This window comes from Stenella coeruleoalba (genome assembly GCF_951394435.1).
Source record: "Stenella coeruleoalba genome assembly, chromosome: 3".
In the NCBI taxonomy this organism is placed as follows: domain Eukaryota; kingdom Metazoa; phylum Chordata; class Mammalia; order Artiodactyla; family Delphinidae; genus Stenella; species Stenella coeruleoalba.
This window is the reverse complement of record NC_137148.1, coordinates 11,240,078-11,253,421: the sequence shown is the minus strand read 5'-3', so window position 1 is coordinate 11,253,421 and position 13,344 is coordinate 11,240,078.

The window sequence follows — 13,344 nt, the reverse complement described above, 5'->3', positions numbered from 1 at the left end:
TGCACTAAATGTGTCATAGTTTCTTGCATGGTGATAAATTAGAATGTCTCAAACATTAGACTGTGAAAGCTTCCCAAGGCCTCTGACAGGTGGAGTACATTTTATACACAGTAGGTTATAATGCATATGCTGCAAAGATAAAGAAGGCAAAGCAGAAAAAGAAAATGGGGACTTGAAGGAATTTTAATAAAATATTTATGGTGTTGCATTAGTTTCTTAAACTAAACTTTTATTTTTAAGCACAATATAATTCCTTAGCCTTCTTTTGCTTAAATCTATTTTTTTTCATAAAATATATTTAAACTATGAGCTAGTGACAGAATTCTCTATGGTTCAGTTCTTTGAAAAATAACTCTGACAGTGCCACAAAAGGACTATTGAATGATTCTTCTCTCAGGGTATTTCACCATAAAGACTACAGATTCATCTACTTGACTGTTTGTTTGTTTCTAGTCCTTTCTGTTTAGAAAACATAAACCAAATAATCAGTAATAATAGTTATAACAAAAATAAATGAATAATGATATTATGAAATAGAGGTTTGCATAGGCAAAATGAAGACTATGACATGAGGTTAATTCTTATATAGAACTAAGATATGGGGTAAGACAGAACAGCTTCTATTAGCAGGAGAATCAGAGAATGTGTGCCATTTTCAGGCATTTTAAAGAAAAATATCACTTTTGACTCAGTTATTTAAATATTTTAGTGAAAAGTATTATGCTTTGGGACCCACATGATTTGAATGATCAAAGTAGTTCTCTCTTTCATCATACTAGTAGAGACTTGGTTTTGGTAAAGTAGTACAGCCTGTAGAAAGCTTTCTCTTTTTAAAAGTATGATTGATGATGTGTTGCTCATGGCTAAAGGTAGCAGTTGTGGTCACAAGGTCAATTTTTGAGTTGAATTGGAAGGGAAAGGAGAAAATGAAGACAGTAACCACAGCTCTCTGAATCTCTAGTCCTGACAGATTTGAGGTGTCTAGTCTACTCAGAAAGTATAATAATAGAATTCTGAAGTATAGCATAATATATTCTTTATTTTTTAATTGAGAAGAATTCATCTTATGCTGACTTAAAATAACTGCATAAACTGGAATCAGAAAGACTTAGAGGACAGAAGAATAAAAGCTTCTAGTTATCACAGAGGGGATTACTTTAAAAAGCACATTAATGACTATATAGATACTTCAAATTTTAAGTAAAATGTGGGCATTTTCATTTTTATTTGTTAGATGAGAAGTGTCATATGCTTTAAAAATGTGTTGAGTAATAATTGGAAATTTACTTTCATTGTATTTTGTAGTCTTCATTTGAAATTGCAAAATTATGAAAGTAAAAAATGAGAAGTTTTTCCTTCTCCTACAATCCAGAATTTATTGCATATCTTTAAAAAGTTATTTCTGGCATATGAAATATATATTCAATATTGTCTCTATAAGTGAATTATATAATCCATATTGTTTTCCATTATACACACACCCCTTCCAACACACACACTTTGTAGAAAACTGCTACAAACATATGATTTTCTGCTTTAAAAAGAACAAATTATCATGCTTTTAATAGAACACCAATTTGGTCTGCTTTTCCCTCCCTATTCTAGAAACATTTTTTCAGGTTATTCTAGTTGTTAACTTTTAAGCCTTAAATTATATAAATTTAAAAAAATTAAATATTATATTTAAAGAATATCTATTGAATATCCACTATAAAATAGGATGATACTAATGTATGTATTCTTGATTTCATTTCTTCTTGTTCCCTCTACCTATCTGTGTGATTTAATTGCCATAAAACTTATGCAGCATTCTGATTCATAACATATTTAATTTCCTCTGTTTTTTAACTATCAGGTGACTTTAAAAATTGAAAACCATTTAACACTTGTTGAGTAATTTATAACAGGAAAGAACTAAACTAGACCTCTCTGCAGATATTATTTCATTTAATCCTCAGAAAAAATTTCATCGAATATCCCAAAGCTGGAATATGTTGAAACTATGACTATTTATGGGCATCTCAAAATTAGCATGTATAAAACAACTCGATCCTGATTTGATAATCTATTGCTGTGTAGTGAACTACTCCTAAACTTAATGTCTTAAAACAGCCATTTTATCTTGCTCAGGATCTTGTGGTTTAGGAATTTGGGAAGGGATCAGATAGATGGTTCTCAAAAGTGATTATCTTAAACATTCTAATGGAAAAATATCACACAGTGAACTGACTTTGTAGGGATGGCAAGGTTTTCTCTCACCTACAAAATCATAAAGAAACCAATAAAAATAGAAACTGTTTTTCAAGGTTAAGAATCCCTGTTTTAGACATCATTGCTGAGAAAATCGGAGGGGCTGAGGGTGGAGAGATGCTCCAATCCCCAGAAAGAGAAAAATGCGCCATATTCCTCACCAAACACCTCCAAAGGGGAAGTGAAAAAAAAATACCTGTGTACTTTTCTTTCCCTCTCAACCCCTTCCCTCAAGCCCTGTTACTTACTTCTACTCTTAGTATCTTGGAAGTAAAAAACAGGGAGAGAAATAAGGGAAAAGGAACTGAAAAGATGATAAAAAAGGGAAAAATAGGAATGGAGAAAGGATGAACAGGAGAAAAAAGTCAGAGAGAGGCAAGTACCATCAACTGGGGTGTCTGGGTTGAATGATCTATTCCCAAGATGGCTTCTGCTCTTTCATACATGGTTTTCTTTCTGTGTCTCTCTGTGTCACCTCTCTCTCTCTATCTCCATTACAGTTCATATGGCTTCATCCTTCATGATCCCTCCACATGGCTTGGGTTTTCTTACAGTGCAGTAGTAGACCAGAGTAGTCATACTTCTTACATGGAGCTTCAGATTCCAAGAGAAATTGTTCCAAGAAACAAAGTAAAGTTGCCAATCTCTTGGGCATGGGCTCAGAAACTGGCACAGTGTCACATGCACAATAATTCATGAGTTAAAACAGTCACAGAGCCCACTCAGTTTTAAGGGCAAAGGCATGGACCTGCCTCTCAATGGTATAAGTGCTAAAGAATTTTTGGTTGCCTTTAATTTGCTGTGATTTCCTATCCTATAAGTCTTCTCCTTCTATAGTCTTTTCTTCCACAGGAAATCATTCTTCCAGTCATCATGGTCAAAAATATTGGAGGCATCCTTCACTATTCTCATTGCCATAGTCCATCTCAGAAAATCCTGTCAGCTATACCTTCAAAATATATTCATAATACATTTACTAACCACTACCCCACTGCCACTATCCTGGTATAAGATGTCAAAACTTATGTCTTTGACAATTAAAGAAATCTTATATTCCTTAACTGTAGCTATTGGTATTTATGCATAAGAAAATAATAATTTGTGCTAACACTATTAATCAGTGCATATGACCAGAAAAGCCAGAAATCTTGGGACAGAAATCTTAAGAAGAGTAACTTAGTACATTTATAATTATTTTTTAATTTATAATATTGGAAGTAATAAATGCACATGGCTATACATTTTTAAGTGTTCAAATGGGTTTAAATGTCCTTTCAGGGCTTCCTTGGTGGTGCAGTGGTTGGGAATCTGCCTGCCAACACAGGGGACACGGGTTCGAGCCCTGCTCCGGGAGGATCCCGCATTCTGCGGAGCAACTAAGCCCGTGGGCCACAACTACTGAGCCTGGACTCTAGAGCCCACGGACCACAACTACGGAGCCTGCGTGCTGCAACTACTGAAGCCTGAGTGCCTAGAGCCTGTGCTGTGCAAAAGAGAAGTCACTAAATGAGAAGCCCATGCACCGCAATGGAGAGTAGCCCCCGCTCACTGCAACCAGAGAAAGCCTGCGTGCAGTAATGAAGACACAATGCAGCCAAAAATAAATAAATAAAAATAAATGAATTAAAAAAAAATGTCCTTTCAGTTTCATTTTTCCACACTCATCCTATTCCCAGACTGAAACGTTTAAATTTAAAATTTTTTAAATTTTAGTTATTTTGCTGGTTATGTCCACATCACTAAATAATATGTTTATCCAGAAACTTATCAACTCATCTTCTGTGGAGGATAATTGTGCTAGATAATTCCATTTTCTAGTCTCTTAACTATCTGGAATTTTTTAAGCATTAAACTTTTATTTGCAGAAATTTTTAGGTCTAGAAATTAGCTGTGAAAAATGCAGGCCTAATATTTTTATTTCTAATATGCCTCAATTTTTTTAAATATAGTTGTACACAGAAAATTATAACAAATCATATATAAAATATATACCCTTTCCTTTGTATTTTAACTTGCATTGTTTTATATACAGATAATAGATTAATAATACAAAAGAAACAAAAGTCAGTATTTTACAGGATATATAAAGTTTACATATTTTTGATTCTGTTATTTTTTCCTAGAAAAGCTACAGGTCTCTGAATATAAAATGGATATTCTACATGGTTTCAAAAATCACAAATTCTGCATACCCTTCTGGGGCACATTTTAATTTAATGTGAGTTGCAGTCAGGATAATTAAAAACATCGCTATTTTTGTTTGGTCTTTGGAGATTCAATAATGAGAGAGCTGTAAACAAGCTCAGGTGTTTTAACTAGAGAGGTATATCATTTGTATGCTGTTAAGATTGGTGTACTGTCTGTTTTCACAATAATTATAGTTAAATTATTCTTGCTTTTCCCTAACAAATAATATTGCCTTACATTTACAGCTTAAGTGATGGTTACAAAGAAATTATTTTTTAGATTACTGCTCAATTAGGAAACCTGCCAAGTGACACCACCAAAGTTTAATTTATTGAACATCTTTTGCAGGTGGTGAAATGTGAAAGACCTCTAGCACATACCTAACTATCTAGCACCTTGGTAATATATATCATTAAACACGTAAATAATAGACAGGTAGGAAAAACCTAGGAAGGGTCTTACATATTTATCTTATTTTGATAAATACCATTATGTGAAACTGAACACAAAAAAGCTTTCATCCGAAGCTTGCGACGTTGATCTGAAGTTTTCAGGGCAGCTCATTAGCACTGTGCTACCATGTGACAGGGAAATGCAGTCTCTTATTTTCATAATGATTGAACCTATGTTCTTCATCTAGGAAAGGAGTGACCCACAGTTAAGTGTGGAAAATGTTAGCCTTGCTGTTAGAGCATCTGGGTACTTCTCTTACCCACTTTTAGGGTCAACTGGTATTTAGTTGTTGTCCTTATCCCACAACGCTTATCTATACTCCTGACTCAAGAACCAACTTTCTCCCTCTTTTGTTCAATTGCTTAATTCTCCTGTGTCTTCATATAATATCTGATTCCTTACTCTGAGGTCTCCAGCTAAACTTTTCTACAGTTTATCTAATCATCCAGTATAGCCTGAGTGTGAGGTTCTATTGCAAGACACACAAAGACACGCCACACACACAGACGCCTAACATCTGTATGTTTGTATAGTCTTTCACATTTTCATCATCATGCAAAGTATTGATACTGACATTGATATTAAATGTAAGCTTCAGTTTTGGCTCTGACTTCCACTAAATTTATGTGTAATTTAAGCTAAGTTGTTCCACGTAAATTTCACTTTCTTCAATGTGAAATGAAAGTAACGCCTATATGTATCTCATAATGCTAGTGGATTAATAAACATATGTAATATACTCAAATGTTTTCTATTACTGTTGTGGTTAGTAGTATTATTATATGTGTAAGTTCTATTAATACCCTGGGGTACAATATTATCTGGGTCAAGACACAGTGATTCTTAACCTTGGTCCATGGTCTGCGAAGGGGTTAAGGGCAAAATTTAGGATATTTGTAAACTTGTAAGGAAAAATAGCCAGTCTTTATTTTCACTAATCTGCAAGGCTAATTTTCTTATGAGAAATTTAGCATTTTCTTTCACTGAAAATATAGGCAAAAACTCAATACTATTAAACATTACCTGTAGTACTGGTATCAACAGAAATCATGTATATTTTTCTATATATTATACCTGTTGTAGATATCACAAAATATCGCTTATGCTTATAACTATTACCAACTCTCAGTTACTTCATATGGGCTCAGTCTTGCAGTTTCCAACTGGCCAACTTTTGCAGCACTGTTCCCAGTGGTCATTTAGCCAACCAAATGATGATGTCACATGTTCTCACAATGGAGTTTAATTCAAAATGTCTTGCAGAATTCTGATGTTTTTTGAGAGTAGTCATATGTCATTTTATGAAAATAGCCATGGAAGATTTAATTACATATGCAACAATAATCTCTTGGAATGTGTATTTTCAAGTCTTGCTTATGGAACCATTCTTGCATTCCTGACATATACTCTAATAATAGAACATTGGTTTCAAAATTCATTTCTTGATTGTCTTACCTAATATTTTATTTGCATACTTGCATCTATGTTTATAAATGATTTTTTGGTATTGCCTTTATTTAGTTTTGAAATTGTTATTTTAGCCTATGACATGAGCTGGGTAGCAAGTTTTATGAGACAACTTGCATAAGATTAGCTTTTTCTTTAAAATTTGGTAAAACAACTATAAAATAATTGAAGTTCAACATTTTCCAATTATTTCACATTCAAAAAACATTGGTGTCTTTAACAAATGGAGTTGAAAATTCTCAGTTTATTCGAAGCTTTGAAATCATATTTTAATTCAGAACAAAAGATAGCAAAAATTTTGTTGACTTTTTAAATAATTTAAGGGAAACCTATTTATCTCTTGCTCATAATGTTCAGCATCTCGTTAGCTACAGAATTATGCAAATTGAAAGAAATGCAAACAGTGTTATATTGAACTTCATTGCTTCAGGGAACTTGTTGAATGTGTTAAAGAGAAAAATGACAAAACTTTATCCCTTTCAGTGTCAAGGCTGTTCTTAAAATGTACATTATAATGAACAAGACATTCTGAGTTGAAGACAACTGTCATGACCATAATTTGAAATAGATTTCATTCCTTGAAGAATCTAATTCTTTTTTTAAAATTAATTAATTAATTAATTAAAATTTTTGGCTGTGTTGGGTCTTTGCTGCTCACGTGTTTTTCTTTCTAGTTGCAGCTAGTGGGAGCTACTCTTCATTGTGGTGCAGAGGCTTCTCATCGTGGTGGCTTCTCTTGTTGTGGAGCACAGGCTCTAGGTACGTGGGCTTCAGTGGTTGCAGCATGCGGGCTCAGTAGTTGTGGCTCGCGGGCTCCAGAGAGCAGGCTCAGTAGTTGTGGCACACGGGCTTAGTTGCTCTGCAGCATGTAAGATCTTCCTGGACCAGGGATCGAACCCGAGTCCCCTGCATTGGCAGGCGGATTCTTAACAACTGCATCACCAGGGAAGTCCTGAAGAATCTAATTCTTTTATATTCATGTTACTAAACACTCTACCAGCATGGGGACCAGTGGTATCCTCATGTGTAGCACTGAGGAAAAAGGGATTAAAAAATTGATACTAATGCTTGTTTGTTTGTTTGTTTTGTTGTCAATGGATAGCATTTTTTAAAATCGTTGGTCAAGAGATTCAATGCAGTTTTAAAAAATAAAAAAGCAAGTTATGTCATGAAAGATGGAATTACGTGTTTCAACAGATCAAACTTGAGAAGATACTCTGAGTTATTAACTTTATGCCTATACAAGTTCAGTGTACCAGCTCATAATGTTAATATTGAGTGAGTGTGTTTTTCATTAGTGAAATTTCAATGGTAAGAAAACCGTAATTCAGAAAGATACATGTACCCCAATGTTCATTGCAGCACTATTTACAATAGCCAGGACATGGAAGCAACCTAAATGTCCATCAACAGAGGAATCGATAAAGAAGATATGGTACATATAGACAATGGAATATTACTCAGCCATAAAAAAGAATGAAATAATGTCATTTACAGCAACATGGATGGACCTAGAGATTGTCATACTGAGTGAAGCAAGTCAGACAGAAAAAGACAAATATCATATGATATCGCTTATATGTGGAATCTAAAACAATGGTACAAATGAAATTATTTACAAAACAGAAATAGAGTCACAGGTGTAGAAAACAAACTTACAGTTACCAAGGGGGAAAGGGAAGGGGGAGTGATAAATTGGAAGATCGGGACTGATACATACACAATACTATGTATAAAGTAAATAACTAATAACTTACTGTATAGCACAAGGAACTCTACTCAATACTCTGTAATGACCTATATGGGAAAAGACTCTAAAATGAGTGGATATATGTATATATATATATATATATATATATATATATATATATATATATATATATATAAAACGGATTCACTTTGCTGTACAGCAGAAACTAACACAACATTGCAAATCAACTATACTCCAATAAAAATTAATTTAAAAATGTTCAATGGGCAAAAGAATGGAATAAGTTGCATGTGGCCACTGTACAATGTAAATGGAATATAAAGTGTAACTGAAAGGACTTTTATAAATAAATTCTGCAACACAAGAAACTATTAAGCAGAATATAATTAAAGATGTATGTAATTTAGATACTTACATTGTAGTGAGGAGAGATGGCTTTGAATATATTACAGTAGACACACTATTTTGGTCTAATCTACATGGACTTGTAGTTCAGTTCTAGGGAGGGGAGATTCAACAAAAACTAGGAAAGCCATCTCACTAAGAAATGCGTGAGGCTTGGAGGTTGAGAGAAATCCCTTCTTTGGTTCTCAATGTAATAGAATTACATGTCTCTTGGAATGCCTGTTGGGACATATTGTGTCATGGGATATTGTGAAAGAGTCTGAAATCACAAAAACAAATAAACAGACAAAAAATTTTTAAAAAATTAAAAAAAACGAAATCAAAACAAAACAAAACAAAAACGAAACAGTACTCACTCTGGATTAGAAGATCCCTTTTATGTTATCTCTGCCTTTTATAGCTTTGAGCTATTTTACAACCTCTGTAAGTTGTATAAAACCGATAATGCAAATGATTCTTGTCCATAGATATGTAAATTAGTTGTATCCAGTTAATAGGGTTATTACCCTATGGATAGACTTATTTTACATGTATCTATACATTTATTTCAATATTTCTTGTTTGCCTATATATGTGTTGTGCTTTGAAGTCTCCTTTGAATCACTTGAAACATTTACTGGTTTCCTCATTAATTAATGAGTTAAATAAAACTTTGACAATGTTCATTTTGTATCTGTTTGAGAGTCATGATTATGACCTTGTTCACAATCTTATCAGTTTTGGAGGTCATTTCCTGAGATGCACAAATTCTCCTGACAGAACCAGTTTAGCTGCATTGCCAAAAATCTGTACTTCATAGGCAACCTGAGTCCAGACACATCTTCCTTTGGCTTGCAGACATGAACATGAATGGCAGACCTTTAATTTTGCTCAAATTATTACTCTAGATTTTCCCCCCTCTACTAATTTTGGATTGTGTTTCTATTATTGGCTTGTTTACAGAGGGAAAGTTATTCTCAATTGGTGACAGCAATGATTAGAAATTGGTTTTATAGTCTGAATATTTGGTGATCTCTATAAAAGGATTAATGAATTACAGAGATTTATTTTTGGTTGGATGAGAGGATACAGAGAATCTGGATTGTCAGTCATTTATCATTATGTCTATTTTGAACTTAATTCAATTAGAATTTTGTGATCACTCTAAAGGAATACAGCTCATTGTGATATAGTGAAAAAAATCTCTCCTTGTTTTACACTTGTTTGATACATGAGAACAAGTACCAACATTCATGCATGAGAACTACCTCTGTTCTTCAGTTTATGTCCACATGTAGGTGGGGTTGTCTTCCACCCTCACCCCTAGTCCAAGGGTGGGCATGTGACATAGACCCAGCTGAAAAAAGCATCCTATCCCAAGTGATTGGTTCAGGAGTGAATAGGTGACCCAACAGAGCCTACAAGAAACAGTGAAACTCTGGTAGGAACACTTATGGGTGACACACCACCTTTCCTGCTGTATTTGAACCAGGGAGGGTTTCAGTTTGAACTTGCTGGCAAGCATGTTTCCACCACATAAAGCCTGAAAATGAAGAAGCACAAAAGAATAAAACCAAGAAATAGAGGGACACTGAATCCTGAGGACATCAGTTAAGATCTTGCAACCACCCTGGTGTCTGAATGCAGCTCTAATCTTAGACTTGTCAATTTCCTGAGTCAGTCCCTTGTGTTGCTTAAGACAGTTACCTTATATTCTCTGCCACTTTATGTCAAAAGAGATTTCTCACAATAAAAGAGAGTTCCCCATCCCTGGCTCCTTCTTTGATGCTAGTCTACATTATGCTAAGTATGCATTTACTTCTCTGTGCCTTTAATTCCTCTTCTGTTAAAACAAGACAAATAGTATTTACTGATTCAAAGAGTTGTGAATATTGAACGATATAATAAATAGAAAAGGATGAATATGCTTCACAATGCTCAGGTGAAAGAAGCATCCTGTGAGTTAATTTTTCAACATTAAGTTGTATCAGGTTTGATATTCCTCTTAACTAGGGTGAGATGACACCCAATACCAGTCAATATTGGGGGCAACATTTCTTGTCTATCATGGTATACACTTCAATAAGTGCAGCTGCATCCGTGGGCACATCCACACTGGAAAATGGCACTGATTGAACCATCTCCACATTCTTTACCTTAAGTACCCAGGGTCCTTGCTAACCTTGGACAATTCTTCCTCTTTCAATCCAGCATTCATCTTAGCCCCTGTCAGCTTCATCTCAGGAATAACTGGCTAAATTTCCTTCCATGTGACATCCTGGAGAGAATATGTAACAGATGTCTAAACATTCATGCATTTCGGTTATCCTGATATTAGGTGTGAGTTGTAGGGCTTAGTGTTGCATAACTTCGGGGAGCCCCACTGCCCATTGCATTCAGTATCAGCAGCACCCCCTGAAGCAAAGTTCTGTATAAGATGAATGATGGCCCCTAATTGTGAGCTCTGATTGTGAGCACTACCATTCAAAATGTTTTCCACAGTATGGAGGGTCCTTAAAAAACTAAAAATAGAGTTACTATATGATGCAGCAATCCCAGTCCTGGGCATATATCTGGAGAAAACTCTAATTCAAAAAGATATGTGCACCCCAATGTTCACAGCAGCACTATTCACAATAGCCAAGACATGGAAGCCAAGACATTGACAGATGAATGGATAAAGAAGATGTGATATACACACACACACATACACACACACACATGCAATGGACTGTTATTCAGCCATAAAAAAGAATGAAATATTGCCATTTGCAGCAACATGGATGGACCTAGAGATTATCATACTATGTGAAGTCAGTCAATCACATTGGCTGTATTTCCTATATTTTCTACAAAACACGAACTGTTTTCAGGGAAAAGTTCTCACCCCTGAGCCCCTTCAGAGCCATTGTTGTCATGGTTGTCATGGTGGAAGGTTGGACAAGCTGGATCAGGTCAGGAGGCAATTTTAACTTGTCCCTGTCTTTGAATCCTATAGTCATCCAGAGTCTGGAGTGTGACCTGAGTTCTACTTGGAAATAAATAAAGATTTCTTGTCCAAACTAAAAAATGGAATACCTTCCTTCTTCTCCCAGCTCAGCCAAGTTCTTTCCTCTGCTCTCCTTACCCTTTGGTTTCTTTCTGCTGAGAAAGTGAGAGCAAGGAGACTACTTTACCAGACTACTTTACCCCCTAACCTCACCTGGGTCTACAACACCCACCAGGAAATAGCCAAAGTTACTACACATGTACTAACACACCTGTATTACTCACTCAGAGCTGTTTGCAGGCTCACTGGTGTTGAGATGGAAAGAAGGTAGGTCATTAACGAAATGGAAGAACTGGCTAAACCAGGTCCTAGGGCTGGGTCTTTACTTGGTTTTTCTCATTTTCAAAAGCCCTGTTTTTATACTAATTTTCCTTTTTATTTTCCTAATGACTGTTATACTGGATAATTATATATTTCAAAATTATGTTATATAAGCAGATTGAATGTACTCTGAGTGGTGGTAGATATGGAAAACCCCTTTCAACTTTCCCCCAGGCACCTGTCCACCCTTTAAAAGCCTAAAAATGTACTCAGTTAAAGCTGAAGTTGACACCTTCCTTCTCACAACTCAAGCTGCTGGGATGCCTCAAATCTCAACACAAATCATAGCACAGACCGAGGGCACCACTCTCCTATCAGAGCATATGTCCCCATGAGAAGTAATGAAGTTACTGACTGGACAGAGACAGTCATTTTTAGTAAAATTTTCTTCTCAAGAAGGGTTGAGGTGTCACCTCACACCAGTCAGAATGGCCATCATCAAAAAATCTACAAAGAATAAATGCTGGAGAGGGTGTGGAGAAAAGGGAACCCTCCTACACTGTTGGTGGGAATGTAAATTGGTACAGCCACTATGGAGAACAGTATGGAGGTCCCTTAAAAAACTAAAAATAGAGCTACCATGATTCAGCAATTGCACTCTTGGGCATATGTCTGGAGAAAACCATAATTTGAAAAGATACATGCACCCTAATGTTCATTGCAGCACTATTTACAATAGCTAGGACATGGAAGCAACCTAAATGTCCATCAACAGAGGAATGGATAAAGAAAATGTGGTACATATATACAATGGAATATTATTCAGCCATACAAAAGAATGAAAGAATGCCATTTACAGCAACATTGATGGACCTAGAGATTGTCATACTGAGTGAAGTACATGAGCTAGAGAAAGACAAATATCATATGCTATCGCTTATGTGTGGAATCTAAAAAAGATATACAAATGAACTTATCTACAAAACTTAAATAGAGTTACGGGTGTAGAAAATAAACTTATGGTTACCAGGGGGTAAGGGAGGGAGGGATAAATTGGGAGATTGGAATTGACATATACACACTATTATATATAAAATAGATAACTAATAAGGACCTACAGTATAGCACAGGGAACACTACTCAGTACTCTGTAATGGCCTATATGGGAAAAGAATCTAAAAAAGACTGGATATATGTATATGTATAACTGATCCACTTTGCTGTACACCTGAAACTAACACAACATTGTAAATCAACTATACGCCAATAAAAATTAAAAAAACAAATGAACAAAAATTTTTAAAAATTTAAAAGAAAAGAAGGGTTGGAGGAGCATTTTGTGTTTGTCAATGAAGCACATATCCCTAGAGATAGTGACAGTGGACTGAGATTCCTGGGACCCTTGGTGCAAACTGGTGGTGTTGGCTGTGGACACAGGCTTCCTGGGGGACATAGAAGGAGGATGCCCTGGCCATAGTTATTGGTCCTGGGATTTCAGAAGGTTTCTGGGTTGTCTGTCTTCGTGTCTGAAATTCCTGTCTTGAAAATTCACACCTTTTGAAGCTGCAGCAATCTAAATGAT